The following is a 21,840-nucleotide window of genomic DNA, read 5'->3' as shown; positions in this document are numbered from 1 at the left end:
TCCATGGGTTGTCTCCTTTTTTGATGTTGTTGACTGTTTCCTTTGCTGTGCAGAAATTTTTTATCTTGATGAAGTCCTAAAAGTTTTTTTTAAAGTTTTAATTTTATTTTTTTAAATATTTTATTTATTTGACAGAGAGAAATCACAACTAGGCAGAGATGCAGGAAGAGAGAGAGGAGGAAGCAGGCTCTCTGCGGAGCAGAGAGCCCAATGCGGGGCTCGATCCCAGGACCCTGAGATCATGACCTGAGCCGAAAGCAGAGGCTTTAACCCACTGAGCCACCCAGGCGCCCCCTAAAAGTTTATTTTTGCTCTTGTTTCCCTTGCCTTTGGAGACGTGTCTTGAAAGAATATTCTGTGGCTGATGTTGAAGCGGTTACTGCCTATGTTTCCTCTAGGATTTTGATGGATTCCTGTCTCACACTGAGGTCTTTCATCCTTTAGATTTTAAGCTAAAGACCATAGTTAGAGATACAAAAGGACACTATATCATTCTTAAAGTGTCTATCCAACAAGGGGATCTAACAATTGGACATATCTATGCTCCCAACATGGGAACAGTCAACTATAGAAGGCAACTGTTAAACAAAATAAAGAGACATATTGATAATAAAACATTAATAGTAGGAACCTCAACACCCCACTCTCAGCAACAGACAGATCCATCTAAGGAGAAAATCAACAAAGAAACAAGAGTTTTGAATGACACACTGAACTAGATGGACTTCATAGATACATACAGAACTTTCCACCCTAAAACAACAGAATACTCATTCTTCTCAAGTGCACATGGAACTTTCTCCAGAATAGACCACATACTGGGTCACATATTAGGTCTCAACCAATACCAAAAGACTGAGATTATTGCCCGCAATTTCTCAGACCATAGTACTTTGAAACTGGAACTCAGTCATAAGAAATAATTTGGAAGAAATTCTTCTTATGTTTCAGAGAGAGTGGACAGACCCAGCAAAAATGATGGTTCTTGTCCACCTGGGGCCTCTGCTTTCTGCCCTGGGCCTCTCCCCCATCTTCAGGTCTTCATGGTGATTCTCCACATGGGAGCCCCAGGCTAAGAAGGATCTGCAGTTGGGAGCTGTGTCTCATCTCCTGAGCTCTGGACATCTGGGAGTGGCTGGCTTGTGACCTCATTCTGCACCAGCTTCCACTAAGAGCTACTGAGCTGGACCATGAAATGGGTTCGTCAGGACCTAAAAAATTTTGGGGTCAAATGAGGTCTGCTCCAGAAATGACTCCCTATGCCCACCTCTTATTGATGGAAACTTAGCCCAAATGCGCAGTGCAGTGTGGACTTCAGAAGCTATATTTGCTTAGGGTATGTGGTTGGCTCAGTTGGTGAAGCGAGCAACTCTTGATCATGGGGTTTGGTGTAAAGTTTACATAAAAAAGAAATAAAATCATTAAAAAAAGAAGTTGTATGTGCTTGCCTCTAACAAAAAGCATCATTTCTTCCTCTTTCTGGAGAGGAAGCATGTTTTATGTCCCAGAGATCACTCTCCCCGTCATTTTTCTGAGCACAATGAAGACAATAGCTTCACACAATCTCTGACTGAATGTTTAGAGCAGCTTTTCTCAAATGGGAAAAAAATTGGAAACATGCAAAATGCCCAGTGATAAGTGAATGGTTGAACAAACTGTGGTGCTTTCCTACCAGCACCTACACAACATTTTGTTTCCTACACAACAATAAAAAGGCATAACTGATTTACATGTGCCCAACTTGTGAGATTCCAAAGGCTTTATGTGGAGTGATCAAAACCACTCTCAAAATGTCCATACTGTGGGACTCCACTTCGACAACATTCTCAAAGTTATAGAGAACAGATCGGCATGTGCCAGAGGTTTGGGTGGTGGGGCTGGCTGTCACCAAGAGAGGCTACCACAAGGGTAAGCTCTGCAGCCATGGAATTGTTCTGTACCCTGAATATGGTGGTGGTTACCCAAAATGCACATGAGTAGATCAATGCAAACAAAAGCTGGGAATGTTACAAGGTTGAGACACCTGATGTAATAAGCACTGGGTGTCATATGTTATTGGTGAATCACTAATTTTTGTTTTTAAGATTCATTTAACAGAAAGAGAGATCACAAGCAGGCAGAGAGGCAGGCAGAGAGAGAGGGGGAAGCAGACTCCTTGCTGAGTAGAGAGCCCGACATGGGGCTCGATCCCAGGACCCTGAGACCATGACCTGAGCTGAAGGCAGAGGCTTAACCCACTAAGCCAACCAGGCACCCCGAATCACTAAATTCTACCCCTGAAACTAACACTATTATATGTAAACTAACTTAATTTAAATAAAATCTTGAAAGAAAAAAGAGATTGAGTATAAAACACAGTGTCATTGTAATTATAATGTAGATACTGACTATGACATTATCTAAAATTAAAATGTTAAGGGAGGAGTCAAGATGGCGGAGAAGTAGCAGGCTGAGACTACTTCGGGTAGCGGGAGATCATCTAAATAGCTTATCTAAAGATTGCAAACACCTAAAATTCCAACGGGAGATTGAAGAGAAGAAGAACAACAATTCTAGAAACAGAAAATCAACCACTATCTGAAAGGTAGGACTGGCGGAGAAGTGAATCCAAAGCGACGGGAAGATAGACCGCGGGGGGAGGGGCCGGCTCCCGGCGAGCGGCGGAGCAATGGAGCAAAATCAGGACTTTTAAAAGTCTGTTCTGCTGAGGGACATCGCTCCAGAGGCTTAACTGGGGTGAAGCCCAGGCTGACGTCGAAGAGGTTGCTGCCTGTGTTCTCCTCGAGGATTTTGATGGATTCCTTTCTCACATTGAGATCCTTCATCCATTTTGAGTCTATTTTCGTGTGTGGTGTAAGGAAATGATCCAATTTCATTTTTCTGCATGTGGCTGTCCAATTTTCCCAACACCATTTATTGAAGAGGCTGTCTTTGTTCCATTGGACATTCTTTCCTGCTTTGTCGAAGATGAGTTGACCATAGAGTTGAGGGTCCATTTCTGGGCTCTCTATTCTGTTCCATTGATCTATGTGTCTGTTTTTGTGCCAGTACCATGCTGTCTTGATGATGACAGCTTTGTAATAGAGCTTGAAGTCTGGAATTGAGATGCCACCAACTTTGGCTTTCTTTTTCAATATTCCTTTGGCTATTCGAGGTCCTTTCTGGTTCCATATAAATTTTAGGATTATTTGTTCCATTTCTTTGAAAAAAATGGATGGTACTTTGATAGGAATTGCATTAAATGTGTAGATTGCTTTAGGTAGCATAGACATTTTCACAATATTTATTCTTCCAATGCAGGAGCATGGAACATTTTTCCATTTCTTTGTGTCTTCCTCAATTTTTTTCATGAGTACTTTATAGTTTTCTGTGTATAGATTCTTAGTCTCTTTGGTTAGGTTTATTCCTAGGTATCTTATAGTTTTGGGTGCAATTGTAAATGGGATTGACCCCTTAATTTGTCTTTCTTCTGTCTTGTTATTGGTGTAGAGAAATGCAACTGATTTCTGTGCATTGATTTTATATCCTGACACTTTACTGAATTCCTGTACAAGTTCTAGCAGTTTTGGAGTGGAGTCTTTTGGGTTTTCCACATAGAGTATCATATCATCTGCAAAGAGTGATAGTTTGACTTCTTCTTTGCCGATTTGGATGCCTTTAATTTCCTTTTGTTGTCTGATTGCTGAGGCTAGGACTTCTAGTACTATGTTGAATAGCAGTGGTGATAACGGACATCCCTGCCGTATTCCTGACCTTAGCGGAAAAGCTTTCAGTTTTTCTCCATTGAGAATGATATTTGCGGTGGGTTTTTCATAGATGGCTTTGATAATATTGAGGTATGTGCCGTCTATCCCTACACTTTGAAGAGTTTTGATCAGGAAGGGATGCTGTACTTTGTCAAATGCTTTTTCAGCATCTATGGAGAGTATCATATGGTTCTTGTTCTTCCTTTTATTAATGTGTTGTATCCCATTGATTGATTTGCGGATGTTAAACCAACCTTGCAGCCCTGGAATAAATCCCACTTGGATGTGGTGAATAATCCTTTTAATGTACTGTTGAATCCTATTGGCTATTTTTTTTGGCGAGAATTTTTGCATCTGTGTTCATCAAGTATATTGGTCTGTAGTTCTCTTTTTTGATGGGATCCTTGTCTGGTTTTGGGATCAAGGTGATGCTGGCCTCATAAAATGAGTTTGGAAATTTTCCTTCCATTTCTATTTTTTGGAACAGTTTCAGGAGAATAGGAATTAGTTCTTCTTTAAATGTTTGGTAGAATTCCCCTGGGAAGCCATCTGGCCCTGGGCTTTTGTTTGTTTGGAGATTTTTGATGACTGTTTCAATCTCTCTACTGGTTATGGGTCCGTTCAGGCTTTCTATTCTTCCTGGCTCAGTTGTGGTAGTTTATATGTCTCTAGGAATGCATCCATTTCTTCCAGATTGTCAAATTTGTTGGCGTAGAGTTGCTCATAGTATGTTCTTATAATTGTCTGGATTTCTTTGGTGTTCGTTGTGATCTCTCCTCTTTCATTCATGATTTTATTTATTTGGGTCCTTTCTCTTTTCTTTTTGATAAGTCTGGCCAGGGGTTTATTGATCTTATTAATTCTTTCAAAGAACCAGCTCCTAGTTTCGTTGATTTGTTCTATAGTTTTTTTTGGTTTCTATTTCATTGATTTCTGCTCTGATGTTTATGATTTCTCTTCTCCTGCTGGGTTTAGGCTTTCTTTCTTGTTCTTTCTCCAGCTCTTTTAGGTGTAGGGTTAGGTTGTGTACCTGAGACCTTTCTTGTTTCTTGAGAAAGGCTTGTACGCTATATATTTCCCTCTCAGGACTGCCTTTGTTGTGTCCCACAGATTTTGAACTGTTGTGTTTTCATTATCATTTGTTTCCATGAATTTTTTCAGTTCTTCTTTAATTTCCTGGTTGACCCATTCATTCTTTAGAAGGATGCTGTTTAGTCTCCATGTATTTGGGTTCTTTCCAAACTTCCTCTTGTGATTGAGTTCTAGCTTCGGAACATTGTGGTCTGAAAATATGCAGGGAATGATCCCAATCTTTTGATACCGGTTGAGACCTGATTTTGGACCGAGGATGTGGTCCATTCTGGAGAATGTTCCATGTGCACTAGAGAAGAATGTGTATTCTGTTGCTTTGGGATGAAATGTTCTGAATATATCTGTGATGTCCATCTGGTCCAGTGTGTCATTCAAGGCCTTTATTTCCTTGTTGATCTTTTGCTTGGATGATCTATCCATTTCAGTGAGGGAAATGTTAAAGTCCCCTACTATTATTGTATTATTGTCGATGTGTTTCTTTGATTTTGTTATTAATTGGTTTATATAGTTGGCTGCTCCCACGTTAGGGGCATAGATATTTAAAATTGTTAGATCTTCTTGTTGGACAGTTCCTTTGAGTATGATATAGTGTCCTTCCTCATCTCTTATTATAGTCTTTGGCTTAAAATCTAATTGATCTGATATAAGGATTGCCACTCCTGCTTTCTTCTGATGTCCATTAGCATGGTAAATTCTTTTCCACCCCCTCACTTTAAACCTGGAGGTGTCTTCGGGTTTAAGATGAGTTTCTTGTAGGCAACATATAGATGGGTTTTGTTTTTTTATCCATTCTGATACCCGGTGTCTTTTGATTGGGGCATTTAGCCCATTAACATTCAGGGTAAGTATTGAGAGATATGAATTTAGTGCCATTGTATTGCCTGTAAGGTGACTGTTATTGTATATTGTCTCTGTTTCTTTCTGGTCTACTACTTTTAGGGTCTTTCTTTGCTTAGAGGACCCCTTTCAATATTTCCTGTAGAGCTGGTTTGGTATTTGCAAATTCTTTCAGTTTTTGTTTGTCCTGGAAGCTTTTAATCTCTCCTTCTATTTTCAATGATAGCCTAGCTGGATATAGTATTCTTGGCTGCATGTTTTTCTCGTTTAGTACTCTGAATATATCATGCCAGCTCTTTCTGGCCTGCCAGGTCTCTGTGGATAAGTCTGCTGCCAATCTAATATTTTTACCATTGTACGTTACAGACTTCTTTTCCCGGGCTGCTTTCAGGATCTTTTCTTTGTCACTAAGACTTGTAAATTTTACTATTAGGTGATGGGGTGTGGACCTATTCTTATTGACTTTGAGGGGGGTTCTCTGAACCTCCTGGATTTTGATGCTTGTTCCCTTTGCCATATTGGAGAAATTCTCCCCAATAATTTTCTCCAATATACCTTCTGCTCCCCTCTCTGTTTCCTCTTCTTCTGGAATCCCAATTATTCTAATGTTGTTTCGTCTTATGGTGTCACTTATCTCTCGAATTCTCTCCTCATATCCAGTAGCTGTTTGTCCCTCTTTTGCTCAGCTTCTTTACTCTGTCATTTGGTCTTCTATATCGCTAATTCTTTCTTCTGCCTCATTTATCCTAGCAGTGAGAGCCTCCAGTTTTTATTGCACCTCATTAATAGCTTTTTTGATTTCAACTTGGTTCGATTTTAGTTCTTTTATTTCTCCAGAAAGGGCTTTTATATCTCCCGAGAGGGTTTATCTAATATCTTCCATGCCTTTTTCGAGCCCAGCTAGAACCTTGAGAATCGTCATTCTGAACTCTACATCTGACATATTACCAATGTCTGTATTGATTAGGTCCCTAGCCTTTGGTACTGCCTCTTGTTCTTTTTTTTTGTGGTGAATTTTTCTGCCTTGTCATTTTGTCCAGATAAGAGTTTATGAAGGAGCAAGTAAAATACTAAAAGGGTGGCAACAACCCCAGGAAAATATGCTTTAGCCAAATCAGAAGAGATCCCAAATCGTGAGGGGGGAGAAAGGGGATAAAAAGAGGTTCAGAAAGAAAAAAAATTAAAAAAAGAAAGCCAATAAAGAAAAAATATAAAAAGGAATATATATATATATATATATATATATATATATATATATATTAGATAAACTAGTTTAAAAACGTTAAAAAAGAAAAGGGTAAAAGTTAAAAAAAATTAGAAGAAGAAAAAAAAATTGAAAAAGAAGAAAATATTAAATTAACTGCAAGGCTAAAGAATCATGGGGAGAAAGCCATGAGTTCCGTGCTTTGCTTTCTCCTCCTCTGGAATTCCGCTGCTCTCCTTGGTATTGAAACTGCACTCCTTGGTAGGTGAACTTGGTCCTGGCTGGGTTTCTTGTTGATCTTCTGGGGGAGGGGCCTGTTGTAGTGATTCTCAAGTGTCTTTGCCCCAGGCGGAGTTGCACCACCCTTACCCGGGGCCGGTCCGAGTAATCCGCTGGGGTTTGCTTTTGGGTGCTTTTGTTCCCTGAGCGCTTTCCATAGAGTTCCGGAGGACGGGAATGAAGATGGCGTTCTCCCAGTCTCTGGCCCGGAGGAGCCGAGAGCCCAGGGCCCCACTCCTCAGTGCGCCCTCAGAGAACAGCGCCCAATTACTCCCGTCACCCTGGCCTCCAGCTGCGCTCCGAGCTGACCGAGCCTGCGACCGGTTCAAGGTAACCCCGAGCTTAGAGCTTACTCCTTGGCTCTGTCTCTGTAGCCGGCTTCCCCGTTCTAATACCTGTAAGCTCTGCGACACTCAGACACCCCCGATCCTTCTGTGACCCTGCGGGACCTGAGGCCACACTGACCCTGCGTGGGCTTCACCATGGTTAAACCTCTGGAGCGATGTCCCTCAGTGGAACAGACTTTTAAAAGTCCTGATTTGGGGGCGCCTGGGTGGCTCAGTGGGTTAAGCCTCTGCCTTTAGCTCAGGTCATGATCCCAGGGTCCTGGGATCGAGCCTCGCATCGGGCTCTCTGATCAGCAGGGATCCTGCTTCCTCCTCTCTCTCTGCCTGCCTCTCTGCCTACTTGTGATCTCTATCTGTCTAATAAATAAATAAAAAATCTTTAAAAAAATTACTATTTACTATTTAAAAGTCCTGATTTTGTGCTCCGTTTCTCCACAGCTTGCTGGGAGCCGGCCCCTCCCCCCGCGGTCTATCTCCCCATGGCTTTGGATTCACTTCTCCGCCAGTCCTACCTTTCAGAAAGTGGTTGATTTTCTGTTTCTAGAGTTGCTGTTCTTCTTCTCTTCAATCTCCCATTGGATTTGTAGGTGTTTGCAATCTTTAGATAAGCTATCTAGCTGATCTCCCACTACCTGAAGTAGTCTCAGCCTGCTACTTCTCTGCCATCTTGACTCCTCCCTGCCTGGAAGGGACTTTTTAATAAGGTGATGTTTAATCAGAGCTTCAAAGAGGGAGAGAGTATCACGCAGATCTTTAGGGGGAAGAAGCAGAGGAAAGACACAGTTTGACTTTCATTGCCATGGAATCACTGTAGCTGAAACTGGAGAGCTGTAAAAGAGGAAGAATGGTCCAGGAAGGAATGCTGGTTGCCAGGACCAGGGAGCAGCCTTGGGGTGAGCAGTGTACGGATTCTGGGTGGAGCTCACTGGTTTTGGGAGGAGGCTTGCAGTCACACCTGAGAACTTTTCAGGAATTTTATAAGCAAGTTGTGAACCACTGTTAGCTTGCGTTGGTCACATTGGGAGTGTTGACACCACGAAGTCCATAAGTACTACAAATCAGGATTCTTTTCCTTTCTCTGAGAAGATTACTTCACATTTACCATATTGCCACTGCACACAGCATTCTGAAGGCAGAATTGAATATGGCATATAAAGTATGAAAACCAAGGATCGCTCCAGGATTCTGGACTGCCATCTCATGTACATGAGCAGTGGGGCTGGGAAGAAAGAAGGTGACAGAAGAACTAGTGTTCCCATCACAGGGAGGAGGGCATTTTGTCCTTGGGACTGAGGAGTAGGACATGTAGGCAAAGGGGAAGGAGGATCATTTCTATTCTTCAAACCAGGATGAGATTCATTTTATTTAAGACCCAGTGAAGAACCTCACTAAGCCTAGAATGTCTGGGGGTTGGCAGAAATAACTCCCAAGAACATGGACGGGAGCATGCAGTTCATGGCCATAGTCCCCAGAAGATGAATGATAGACACCTGTTATGTGTAGGTGGGAATTGTTTCTCACATTCAGGCACATACCCATGCATCAGTCCCCAGAGAAATTTCCTACGGCCCCTCTGAGGACCCGGTATGAAGACCCAGCTCTGAGGGCATCAAGGATTGTTAGAAGGAGCAGAAGGGACTTTGGGCAGGTGGGTCTCTGGAAGAAGAAGGTATTTGGGGCAGAGTTGGGAAGCTTCTAGTTGTTCCTTGTTTTTGCCTGGGTCCCTCAAGGAAGGAAGGAGGCAGCAGAGACTGAGGATGACATGTAGTAGGAGAGAAAGGGAGGAGCTATGGGACCCATGTTCACAGTTGATTATTGGCTCAACATTCAAGAAATGTTCCCCACGTGTCTCTTATGTCCTTGGTGCTATTTTCCTCCTAGGACACCCGTTGTGAAAGGACAGGCAGCCCCTGATAGAGGACTCTGCCACTTTAGCCTCCTCCTGTAGGGCTTGATACCCTCACTCCATCCCCTCCAGTATGTCCCACAGAGGATCAGATTGGAAAAAGTCCTGAGAGCAGCTCTCTGGCACCTGTCAGTGTTCCTCTAAATGCAGACATCTTGTGACCAAAGAAGCTCCAGTTCTCCGTTATCTAGTGATGTTCTCCAAGGGATCCTCCCATGTAGCTGCCTCTCATTCAGCCTCTCTGCCCACTTCCTTCCCAGAATCCCTAGGACTCTGTCCACACTCTTTGAAAGCCTTTAACCCTGCCCACATTTTATAGGCTAAATGTCCCCGCCCCCAACACCTCAGAGAGCTGGGACCCCTGAGACTCCAGAGGATATCAACGGAGGTGTGTCACATGCTCTTTACTGTAGGTGGGCACTGACCCTGTGTGACCTGTGGGTTGCCCCTCTTCCTGACCTGGCTCTTTCTGGGATTAATGTGCCTGTCCTCCCTGACCCACAACTTACAATTGGGCACTCACTTCTTGTGGACATAGATGGCAGAGAAAGTGATGAGCAGCAGCAGCTTCGGGCCCAGGGTGACAGCCATCAGGAATGGAGTAGATGACCTTGACTCTGCAAAAGAAGGGTTAGGAGGCACCATCAGAGGGGGGGCAACCTGGAGTCCATTCCCCGGGTCCTCCACTTAATCTGAAGTGACTCAGGCTTTTCAACACTCTGAGGCTCATGAATTCTTCCCCTGCTCAAGGCAGAATTCGGGGTAAGACGTTCCTCACCTCACTCACCCCTTTCTTACTGCCAGGTGTCCTTCTTGAGGGAAGAGGTGGGGAGAACGAGCACTCAGGAACGGGTAAGTTTGGTTTACTGAATTGGTTCTCACACACAGTGGAGCAGGTCCTACAGCCTCTTTCTGATGAGCCAACAGCCTCCTAGTTTACAGAGGGTGGACAGATGAGATGGCTCAGACCCAGGGAAACCCCTCACTGCTGTCCTACAAGATGACTCTGAGACCTTGTCTTTGGACCAGGACAAAGCCAAACTCTCTGGGCCATAGGGACAAATGTCTGCCTGGCCTCAAGTGGAGTGAGAACAGATATCACGGTCATTGAGGGGCAAGGCTGTCCTGCTTTGCTCCATGTACATGGTTTGACAACTCCCATGTACAGAAGTGAGGAGGGAGTCCTCAGGATGACCTGACCTCAGGAGACCTGCTGGCTGGACAATATCCTGGGGAATCAAGGAAATGGGGTCTAATGCTCAGGAGAGTTTCAAACACCATCAGGCCATCTGAACCCCATTGCCACTGTCGGCCGACGTCTGTCTCTTGGACATAGACTGTTGATCTGGAAGGACAGCTTCCAATTTTTTGACTTTATACAATGACCCATTTTTTATTTTATATTTGAGTTTAAAAAATCAAATATTTTTTGAAATATGTAGAGCAATCTTAAAAGAAGGAGTAGGTCTCAGCATATTTGCCCCTGGCATGTTAGAGGATATCAGGTCTCTGCTTTGGGGCCCCTGGGCTTTTTCTGAGTTGAAAGAGCTTTATTATCCATGTTTGTACCTGTTTCTACAGGGGAGCCAGTAGTAGAAGGATTGAGGAAGTGGGGTTACAGAGGCTAAACCATTCCTCTCCATTTAAAACAACTCACAAAGAGCATTCAGTTTGCTTGCTCACTGAGGCTGAGTCTTGCCATGCTGAATTGTGTCAACATCTCCCTTTGCCTGTCCTGCCTCCTTCGCTCTCTCATGCAGGTGGATCGGGCAGCAAACCACAGTGAGCTTTCTCTCTTCTCATATCATCTGAGAGTCTCCCTCCTGGGTCACCTGATGTGTGGAGTTTGTCTGGTTGGGGTCTGGAAGGCCAACTCTAATGGGCCCATTTGGACTGGGGCCTCTTTCTGCCAGCTGGTCATGAGGCCCCCAGCCCTGTGGGAGGTAGAACAGGGTAGGTGTCGGCTTGCCCTGCCCTTGTCACTGCTGAAACCTCACCACGGTGATCTGGGCTGGTGTGAGCAGAAGCAGGGAGTATCCTGGCATTCTGGAAATGATGAGATAATTATAAGTACTACGGGTTGGGTGGCTGTTGCAGGGCATCAACCCTTCAGAGAAAGACAGTACAAAGCGAAGACTGATCACATGTGAAAGGTTATGTGTGAATGTCCAGGGACTTCTGAGTAACAGTGCAGACTCTTACCTCCTAGAGCTGGAGGGCAGAAAAAGCTGAGGACACTGTTGGGTCCAACATAAATATGAGTATCAGTGCTACAGAGAGGACTGACTTCTCAGCTACACTGCACCTACTGTACTAGAGTGGGGCCCTGATGGGGAAATATGGGAGATGGATACCGAGATCTGGGATATGGACACTGGGGCCAAGCATTTCAAAGCCCTGTGGGCACTTTGTAATGGGCTGCTGAGTACATGACAGAGGCTTAACTACTCATCTCCAAATACAGCCTCTCAACCCAAAGGAAAAACAACAAAAGGACAGTAAATTCTATGGAAAACTGGCTCTCGGTAGTTCTTGAAGAGCAATGCCCAAACTGCAGAATCTCTGGAGACAAAAGAGAAAAATCTCCCAGTCCAAATGCACATCCTCTTATGCCATTCCCCTCCCACATTCACCAAGCACAGGAAAGGGCAGGAGATGGTATGGACTCATCTCTCCCACCTCTCCTGGCTCAGTAGAAGCCTGCCCCCTGGAACTCACGAGAGGTCCACCCATGGGGGGTTCTGAAAGGTGGAAGAGGAAGGCAACTGGGCTAGTTGCTTCCATTCTGGAGGGGGAACCCACACCAGGTATCCTGGGTCCGCACTCCCAATTCCCCAAGACAAGAGGAGGCTCAGCTGTGGCCTCCTCGAACAAAGAAAAGTCTAGACTTGATAATGTTTTTCCCATTTCAAAAAAAAAAAATGAGGAGCAGCAAAATAAGCTCAAAACAAGAGAAGGAAATTAAAAAAAGAGGAGAAAAAGCAAAGAAATTAACAACAAACAATAGAGAATATCACTGAAATGAACGTGGGTTCTTTGAGAAGACTGATAAATTTTAAAAACTTCTAACCATTGTAACAATGAAAAAAAAATGAGAATTGACCCATTTCCAATATCAGGGATGAAACAGGATACCCTGCAGACATCACAAGGATTACTAGGTAATACTATGAGAAGCTCTATGTGCAGAAATTTGACAACACAGAAATTTGACAAAAGACCACATTTCTCAAAAGCACAGCCTACCACAAGCGTTCAATATGAAATGAAGAATTTGAGTAGCCCTAGCTATTCAGATTCTATTCAGAGAAATAAAAGAATCTGGTGCCTGGGTGGCTCAGTGGGTTAAGCCTCTGCCTTAGGCTCAGGTCATGATCCCAGGGTCCGGCGATGGAATCCTACATTGGGCTCCATGCTCAGCAGGGAGCCTTCTTCCACCTCTCTCTCTCTCTTCTGCTTGCCTCTCTGCCTACTTGTGATCTCTCTCTCTCTTTCTCTCTCTCTGTGAAATAAATAAATAAATTTGGAAAAAAGTCATGGAGACCCAGGTATTTCACAGGAAAATTCTTTTAAGCATTTACAGGTGAATTAAAACCAAGTTAGGTCCACAAAATAATGTTAATAGAAGAAGCTTTGGAAAATTGGAACGTGGGGCGCCTGGGTGGCTCAGTGGGTTAAGCCGCTGCCTTCGGCTCAGGTCATGATCCCAGGTCCTGGGTTCAAGCCCCACATCGGGCTTTCTGCTCAGCGGGGAGCCTGCTTCCTCCTCTCTCTCTGCCTGCCTCTCTGCCTACTTGTGATTTCTCTCTGTCAAATAAATAAAATCTTTTTAAAAAATTAAAAAAAAAAGTGGATGGAGAGATAAAGAGCTTCCAAGACTGGCAAGGTTTAAGAGTATGCGAGCACTAGGCTAACACTGCAGGAAATATTAAGGGGGTTTTATAAAAGAGGAAAAATCTTAAGAATATCATTGAACAGAAATATATGGAGACAATCTATAGAAACAAAGATGTCACAGGTGACACGATGTCAATAAAAACGTATCTATCAATAATCATTCTCAATGTGAATGGCCTAAATGTGCCCATAAAATGACACAGGGTTGCAGACTGGATAAGACAACAGGACCCATCCATATGTTGTCTACAAGAGACCCATTTCGAACCTAAGGATACAACCATACTGGAAGTGAAAGGATGGAGAAGCATCTTTCATGGCAATGGGCCTCAAAAGAAGGCTGGGGTAGAGATTCTCATATCAGATAAATCAGATTTTAAACTAAAGACTGTAGTCAGAGATACAGAAGGACACCACATAATTCTTTTTTTTTTAGGATTTTATTTATTTATTTGACAGAGAGATCACAAGTTGGCAGAGAGGCAGGCAGAGAGAGAGAAGAGAAGCAGGCTCCCTGCCAAACAGAGAGCCCAATGCAGGGCTTGATCCCAGGACCCTGAGATCATGACCTGAGCGGAAGGCAGAGGCCTAATCCACTGAGCCACCCAGGTGCCCAGACACTACATAATTCTTAAAGAGAATATCCACCAAGAAGATCTAACAATTGTAAATATTTATACCCCCAATATGGAGCAGCCAATTACATAAGAAAATGTTAATCAAGATAAAGAGTCATATTGATATGAATACATTAATAATAGGAAATCTTAACATGCCACTCTCAGTAATAGACAGATCATCCAAGCAAAAAATCAATAAAGAAACAAGAGCATTGAATGACACTTTAGACCAGAGGACCTCATAGATATATACAGAGCATTCCACCCTAAACAACATAATACTCATTCTTCTCGAGTGTATATGGAACCTTCTCCAGAATAGACCAAGTACTGAGTCACAAATCAGGGCTCAAACGATATGAAAAGATTGAGATTATTCCCTGCACATTCTCAGATCACAATGCTTTGAAACTGGAGCTCAACCACAAGGAAATGTTTGGAAGGAACTCAAACACCTGGAAGCTAAAGACCACCTTGCTTAAGAATGCTTGGATCAGCCAGGAGATCAAAGAAGAACTTAAACAATTCATGGAAACCAATGAGAATGAAGACACTTCAGTCCAAAACCTATGGGCTACAGCAAAGTCAGTCCTATGGGGGAAATACATAGCCATCCAAGCCTCCCTCAAAAAAATTGAAAAATCCAGAATACACCAGCTGCCTTTAAACCTTAAAGAACTGGAGAATCAACAACAAATTAAGCCAACTCCACACACAAGAAGGGAAATAATCAAGATTAGAGCAGAAATCAATGAGATAGAAACTAGAGATACAGTAGAACGCATCAATGAAACTAGAAGCTGGTTTTTTGAAAGAATCAATAAGATCGATAAGCCATTGGCCACACTAATCCAAAAGAGAGAAGGCCCAAATTAATAAAATTATGAATGAAAATGGAGAGATCACAACTAACACCACGGAAATAGAAACAATCATCAGAAGTTAAGCAACCTAGATGAAATGGATGTATTCCTGGAAAACTATAAACTTCCAAAATAGAACCAGGAAGACATTGACAAGCTGAATAGACTGATATCTAGTAACGAGATTGAAGCAGTGATCAAAAACCTCCCAAAAAACAAGAGCCTAAGAGCTGATGGATTCCTTGGGGAATTCTACCAAACTTTCAAAGAAGAAACAACACCTACTCTCCTGAAGCTGTTTCAAACAATTGAAGCAGAAGGAAAACTTCCAAACTCTTTTTATGAAGCATTAACCTGATCCCCGAACCAGGAAAAGACCCTACCAAAAAGGAGAATTTCGACCAATATCCCTGATGAATATGGATACTAAGATTCTCAACAAGATCCTAGCAAATAGGATCCAACAGCACATTAAAAAGATTATCCACCATGACCAGGTGGGATTCATCCCTGGGTTGCAAGGATGGCTCAATATTCAGAAATCAATCAATGTGATAGAACAAATCAATAAGAGAAGAGAGAAGAACCACATGGTCCTCTCAACTGATGCAGAAAAAGCATTTGACAAAATCCAGCATCTGTTCCTGATTAAAACGTATCAAAGTATAGGGATAGAGGGAACATTTCTGAACTTCATCAAATCTTTCTATGAAAAACCTACAGCAAATATCATCCTCGATGGGAAAATGCTCACAGCCTTCCCCTTGAGATCAGGAACACGACAAGGATGCCCACTCTTGCCACACTTGTTCAACATAGTATTAGAAGTCCTAGCAACAGCAATCAGAAAACAAAGAGAAATAAAAGGTATCCAAATTGGCAATGAAGAAGTCAAACTCTCTCTCCTTGCAGATTACATGATTCTTTATATGGAAAACCCCAAAGACTCCACCCCCAAACTACTAGAACTCATACAGCAATTCAGTAACGTGGCAGGATACAAAGTCAATGTACAGAAATCAGTGGCTTTCTTATACACTAACAATGAAAACACAGAAAGGGGAATTAGAGAATCGATTCCATTTACTATAACACCAAGAACCATAAGATACCTGGGAATAAACCTAACCAAAGAGGTAAAGGATCTGTACTTGAGGAAATACAGAACACTCATGAAAGCAATTGAAGAAGACACAAAAAGATGGAAGACCATTCCATGCTCTTGGATCAGAAGAATAAACATTGTTAAAATGTCTACACTGCCTAGAGCAATCTATACGTTTAATGCCATTCCGATCAAAATTCCACCAGTATTTTTCAAAGAGCTGGAGCAAATAATCCTAAAATTTGTATGGAATCAGAAGAGACCCCAAATTGCTAAGGAAATGTTGAAAAAGAAAAACAAACTTGGGGGCATCATGTTGCCTGATTTCAAGCTTTACTACAAAGCTGTGATCACCAAGACAGCATGGTACTGGCATAAAAACAGACACATAGACCAGTGGAACAGAGTAGAGAGCCCAGATATGGACCCTCAATTCTATGGTCAAATAATCTTCGACAAAGCAGGAAAAAATATACGGTGGAAAAAAGACAGTCTCTTCAATAAATGGTGCTGGGAAAATTGGACATCTGTATGTGGAAGAATAGAACTCGACCATTCTCTTATGCTGTACACAAAGATAAACTTGAAATAGTTAAAAGACCTCAAGGTGAGACAGGAGACCATCAGAATCCTAGAGGAGAACATAGGCAGTAACCTCTTCGATATCAGCCACAGCAACTTCTTTCAAGATATGTCTCCAAAGGCAAGGGAAACAAAAGTGAAAGTGAACTTTGAGGACTTCATCAAGATCAAAAGCTTCTGAACAGCCAAGGGAACAGTCAACAAAACAAAGAGGCAACCCACGGAATGGGAGAAGATATTTGCAAATGACAGTACAGACAAAAGGTTGATATCCAGTATCTATAAAGAACTTCTCAAACTCAACACACACAAAACAGATAATCATGTCAAAAGATGGGCAGACGACATGAACAGACACTTCTCCAATAAAGACATACAAATGGCTATCAGACACATGAAAAAATGTTCATCATCATTAGCCATCAGGGAGATTCAAATCAAAACCACATTGAGATACCACCTCAGAATAGCCAAAATTAACAAGACAGGAAACGTGTGTTGGAGAGGATGTGGAGAAAGGGGAACCGTCTTTCACTCTTGGTGGGAATGCAAATTGGTGTAGCCAATTTGGAGAACAGTGTGGAGATTCCTCAAGAAATTAAAAATAGAGCTTCCCTATGACCCTGCAATTGCACTACTGGGTATTTAACCCAAAGATGCAGATGTAGTGAAAAGAAGGGCCATCTGTATCCTAGTGTTCATAGCAGCAATGGCCACAGTTGCCAAACTGTGGAAAGAACCAAGATGTCCTTCAATGGATGAATGGATAAGGAAAATGTGGTCCATATACACTATGGAGTATTATGCCTCCATTAGAAAGGATGAATACCCAACTTTTGTATCAACATGGATGGGACTGGAAGAGATTATGCTGAGTGAAATAAGTCAAGCAGAGAGAGTCAATTATCATATGGTTTCACTTATTTGTGGAGCATAAGAAATAACATGGAGGACATGGGGAGATGGAGAAGAGAAGGGAGTTGAGGGAAATTGGAGGAGGGATTGAACCATGAGAGACTATGGACTCTGAAAAACAATCTGAGGGTTTTGAAGGAGCAGAGGATGGGACGTTGGGGGAGCCTGGTGGTGGGTATTATGGAGGGCACGTATTGCATGGAGCACTGGTTGTGGTGCATAAACAATGAACTCTGTTACACTGAGAAGAAATTAAATAAAGAAAAAAAAGGAAGAAGAAGTAGAGATGGCAGAGGTAGGCACAGTAGGGAGGCAGGGACAGGCATTGTGGTGGCCCCTGGAGCCTTCTCTGTCTGAATGCTGTCCTGGAGAGGCCCAGGACTCCATGCTCTGAGGAGAGAAGACACTCCCTGCCTCCATGATGTCAGAGGAAAGGGATTATGATGAAGGAATGACCATGGGACTTTTATCACTTTTTTTTCAGATTACCAAATGGACATGCAAGGGGGCCACAAGCTGAGAAGCTACTGGGCCAATTGCTTGAGATACCCAGAGCTTATGGAATCCACAGCATGTGCTCATTCCTGAGGCTCATCCCATCCCAGTTTCACCAGGCTGCATTCCTGCTGATGTAGAGGCTCAAAGACATGGTGTGGAATGAGGTTAGAGTTTTGGAGATGGTGATGATTTTTGTTGTAGAGGGTGAACAGGGCTCCATCCTCATGTTGATGAGACATGGATGTGGCAAAGTCCCAGGCTTGACCTTGGGCATGGTGGCTTTCCTCGACTGAGGCCATCTCAAAGTGGGCTGACAGCTGAGGGCCATCTCCTGAGGCCTGGTGTATCACAGGATGCACCATCCTCTGCAGAGCCCCTTCCTCCTCACTTGCTTGGGAACAGGACATGGATTAACTTCATCCACCACTGAGGTCTTAAAGCTACCCTACTTCACTCAAGCACCCAGAGCTCCCTGACTCCACCTGATCTAACCTGGGCTTCACTAATTGGAAACATTTAGAGTGAATATCATGGGGGACTAAGAAGCAGGTTATTCTGGAATCTCTGAGTGACAGGCTTTGGATTGAGCTCTAGCAGAAGACAGAGAACAGAGAAAGGAAGAGGAACCTTAGACTTGTGAAGTAAGATAAAATCTGGGTATAGAGACACAGACATCTCCCCACCTCACATTTCCTTGAATTGCCCTCCAAGGGGCAGTGATCCAGATGAGGACAAGATGTTGACATTTTTTTGGAATAGAGTTACTTTTTTGGAACAGTTTTACATTTAGAGAAAAACTGAGACAATCACACAGAGTTCCAATATATAGGTGCATACAGTTTCCCCTCTTTATAGCATTTTACCATAATTTGTTGCATCTGTTACAATTAGTGAACCAATATTGGGGCATTGTTATTAACCAAAATCCGTAGTTTGATTTTGTCTTAGCTTTGGCTGTTATAACAAAACAGCATAAGCTGGATGCCTTGAAACAACAGGAACTTATTTCTCACAGTCCTGGAGGCTGGAAGTCTGAAATCAGGGTGCCATGATAGTTGGGTTGTGATGAGATCTCTCTTTGAAGTTGCAGACTTCCAACAACTTGTATTTTCCCCTGGTGGATGGAGTGACCTGGCTGTCTGCCCCCTTTTCATGAAGGCAATGATCCCATTCATGGGGACTTCACCCTCATGACCTCATCATCTGCAAAGTCCCCACCTCCAAATCCTATGAACGATGGAGAGGTACAACCATCCAGTCCAGAAGAGATTTCCTTAGTTTTCACTCCATGTTCCCTTCTGACCAGAATTCCATGGAGTATACCACATTACATTTCCTTGTTGTGTCTCTCTAGTCTCTTCTTAGCTGTGAGAGCTACTTGGACTTTCCTTGATGGTGATGGCTTGACAGCTTTGAGTGCTGCTCAGGTATATGGTGGAATGTCCCTCATTGCAATTTGTCGGATGCTTTTCTCATACACAGACTGGGGGAGTGGGTTTAGGGAGGAAGGTCACAGAGTAAAAGTGTCATTTTCATCACATTATATCAGGAAGCACATTGTGGCCATGGTTTATGTCTATTGGTGAACTCGTGATCACATGGCTGGACTGTATTTGTTAAGTGTTCCCTCTGTAGTTACTCCCTATTCCTCCATGCCATTCTGTTGTCTTTGGAGGGGAATCACACAAGTGCCTGCGCTCCAGGACTAGGCAGTTAAGCTCCCTTCTGAGGGTGAAATGTCTACATAAATCATTTGGAACTTTGCTGACAGGACAGCAAAGTTTATTAATTTATTCAGTCATTTACTTATATCAATATGGGTTCAAAGATATTTATATGTGTGGTTATAATTGGTTTAGTCAATTCAGGCAGCTGTAACAAAACATTCCAGACTGGGTGCCTAGGAAACAAAAGAAAGCACTTGCTCATAGTTGAGGAGGCTGGAGTCTGAGATCATGGAGCCATCATGGTTGGGAGAGGGCCCTCACAGATTTCTCCCTTTGTCCTCACATGGCCAAATGACTGGGGATCCCTGGGGGTCACTTCTCTAAGGGCTAATCCCACTCATAAGGGTGGAGCACTCGTAACCTGCTCACCTTCTGGAGTGCTGCCCCACTACCAACAGCATCATGTGGGGTTGAGGATTCTAACACTCAGTTTTGTGGAGACTCGAACATGTAGACCATAACAGAACCAGATACTACTTTACTTATTTGTTGCCGAAACTCTTGCACATTGGCCACTGGGAGCTCTTCCAGAAGGTTCCTGTCCCATTCTTGTACTCCAATCAGTGGCTGATTGTTTTGTTTTTTGAAAATCCACCTGCTTGCTTTCTGGAGGATATGAAGTTCTGATAGAACTTTCAAAGACAACGAAGATAGAGTAGTATTTATTGATATGGTTTTAGGTACATGTACCAGTGTTGAATGAAGTGAAATGATATTTTAAAATCCAACATCTGGGGGCGCCTGGGTGGCTCAGTGGGTTAAGCCGCTGCTTTCGGCTCAGGTCATGATCTCAGGGTCCTGGGATCGAGTCCCACGTCGGGCTCTCTGCTCAGCAGGGAACCTGCTTCCTCCTTTCTCTCTGTCTGCCTCTCTGCCTGCTTGTGATCTCTGTCTGTCAAATAAATAAATAAAATTAAAAAAAAATCCAACATCTGGTAGAAATTGATGTTTTCAATTACCTGTTCCCCAATTTATGTTTTAAAAATGTGATGGCCTAACACACGGCTATCATTGTTTGACAACTAATGACTGAGTTTATGTGGTGCAGACATGCACGAACATCAGTCATCACAGGTGAGTTAAATACCATCAGTCCCCCACCACATGATTTCAGTTTCATTTGGCATGGAGGAATTTTCCATGAGCAATTTCATGAAGTACAAACTTTGCCATCAACTCTTCCTCAGGCCACAAATCTCTATGTAGCCAACAGGTGCTCATCACAATAAGTAAGCATCACATCTTTCAAGGCCGAAAGTGGTGGTTCTCTGTGACTCTGTTACTCAATTTACCACAGGCAGCAATGAAGGTGGTCATGTTGTCTCCTGTTCTCCCAATGAGGGACCAAGGTGACATTATACAAAAGTGAATAGTGGCCAAATGGAATTGGCATAAAGCTGAAAGTATGATGGAGAAATGAGAAGAGTTGAGGCTTCAGGTAGTGTTGAAAGTGATTGCGAGTGGGGCTCATGAGGGCACCAGGGGAATGGTGACAGGGATGCTTGTCCCCAGAATGTGGATATGCAGCCAGAGGAGCAGAGTGAGACAAGCTTACCATGTCATTGAAGAAGGTGGTGGGAGGGAGGGTGAAAATGTCCAAGAGGATGTGATGCCAGAAGAATTCAAATTAATATTGTAAGGATTCCAAAACATTGAAAGTGCAAGGGATGGAATGTTGGAAGCTGATCCCACTTGAGACTGAAGTGAGGTAATTCAGACCTTGGCCCTATATGGTCAACCATGTAATCAGAAGAAGACTTGCACTATGTAAACTATTGATGAAGATTCTTTATAAAAAAAAAAAAAACCAGAATGCTTCCCCTTTCAGTGTTTCTAATATTTGAAATGACAATACACCCAATAAATAATGGTTCTATTGTTTTTTCAGTTTCCTATACATTCATAATTGACATTTGGAAACTTTCTGTGTTTTAAAAACATTTTTAAAGGTCACAGAAAAATTGTTATTCTCCCACTGATTGTTGAGATCACTTTGCGTGGTTTCGGCTGCACCATCAGTGTTTTGTCCTGCACTACTGTGAAAAGTGAGCACTGCCTCCACTTATCATGTCAGCTAATCCAAAGTTCTAGGGAAACAGTTTAATTAGGTTATGAGCTGTGGGAACACAGAGTAGGAGAAAGGACTTGATATTTTATACAGGGTGGTTTATGGAAGGGACTTTTTAATAAGGTGACTTTTAAACAGAAATTAAAAGAGTGAG

General features: G+C 42.8%; 1 protein-coding gene across 1 annotated transcript in view; it reads right to left on the bottom strand.

Moving 5' to 3' along the window:
- Nucleotides 1–21,840, bottom strand: part of LOC125108183 (signal-regulatory protein beta-1-like) — a 154,163-nt gene that overhangs the window by 41,254 nt on the left and 91,069 nt on the right. The window lies entirely within an intron of this gene.

Source organism: Lutra lutra, chromosome 9 (genome assembly GCF_902655055.1).
Source record: "Lutra lutra chromosome 9, mLutLut1.2, whole genome shotgun sequence".
In the NCBI taxonomy this organism is placed as follows: domain Eukaryota; kingdom Metazoa; phylum Chordata; class Mammalia; order Carnivora; family Mustelidae; genus Lutra; species Lutra lutra.
The sequence above is the reverse complement of the archived record's forward strand: the minus strand, read 5'-3'. Positions and strand labels throughout refer to the sequence as shown.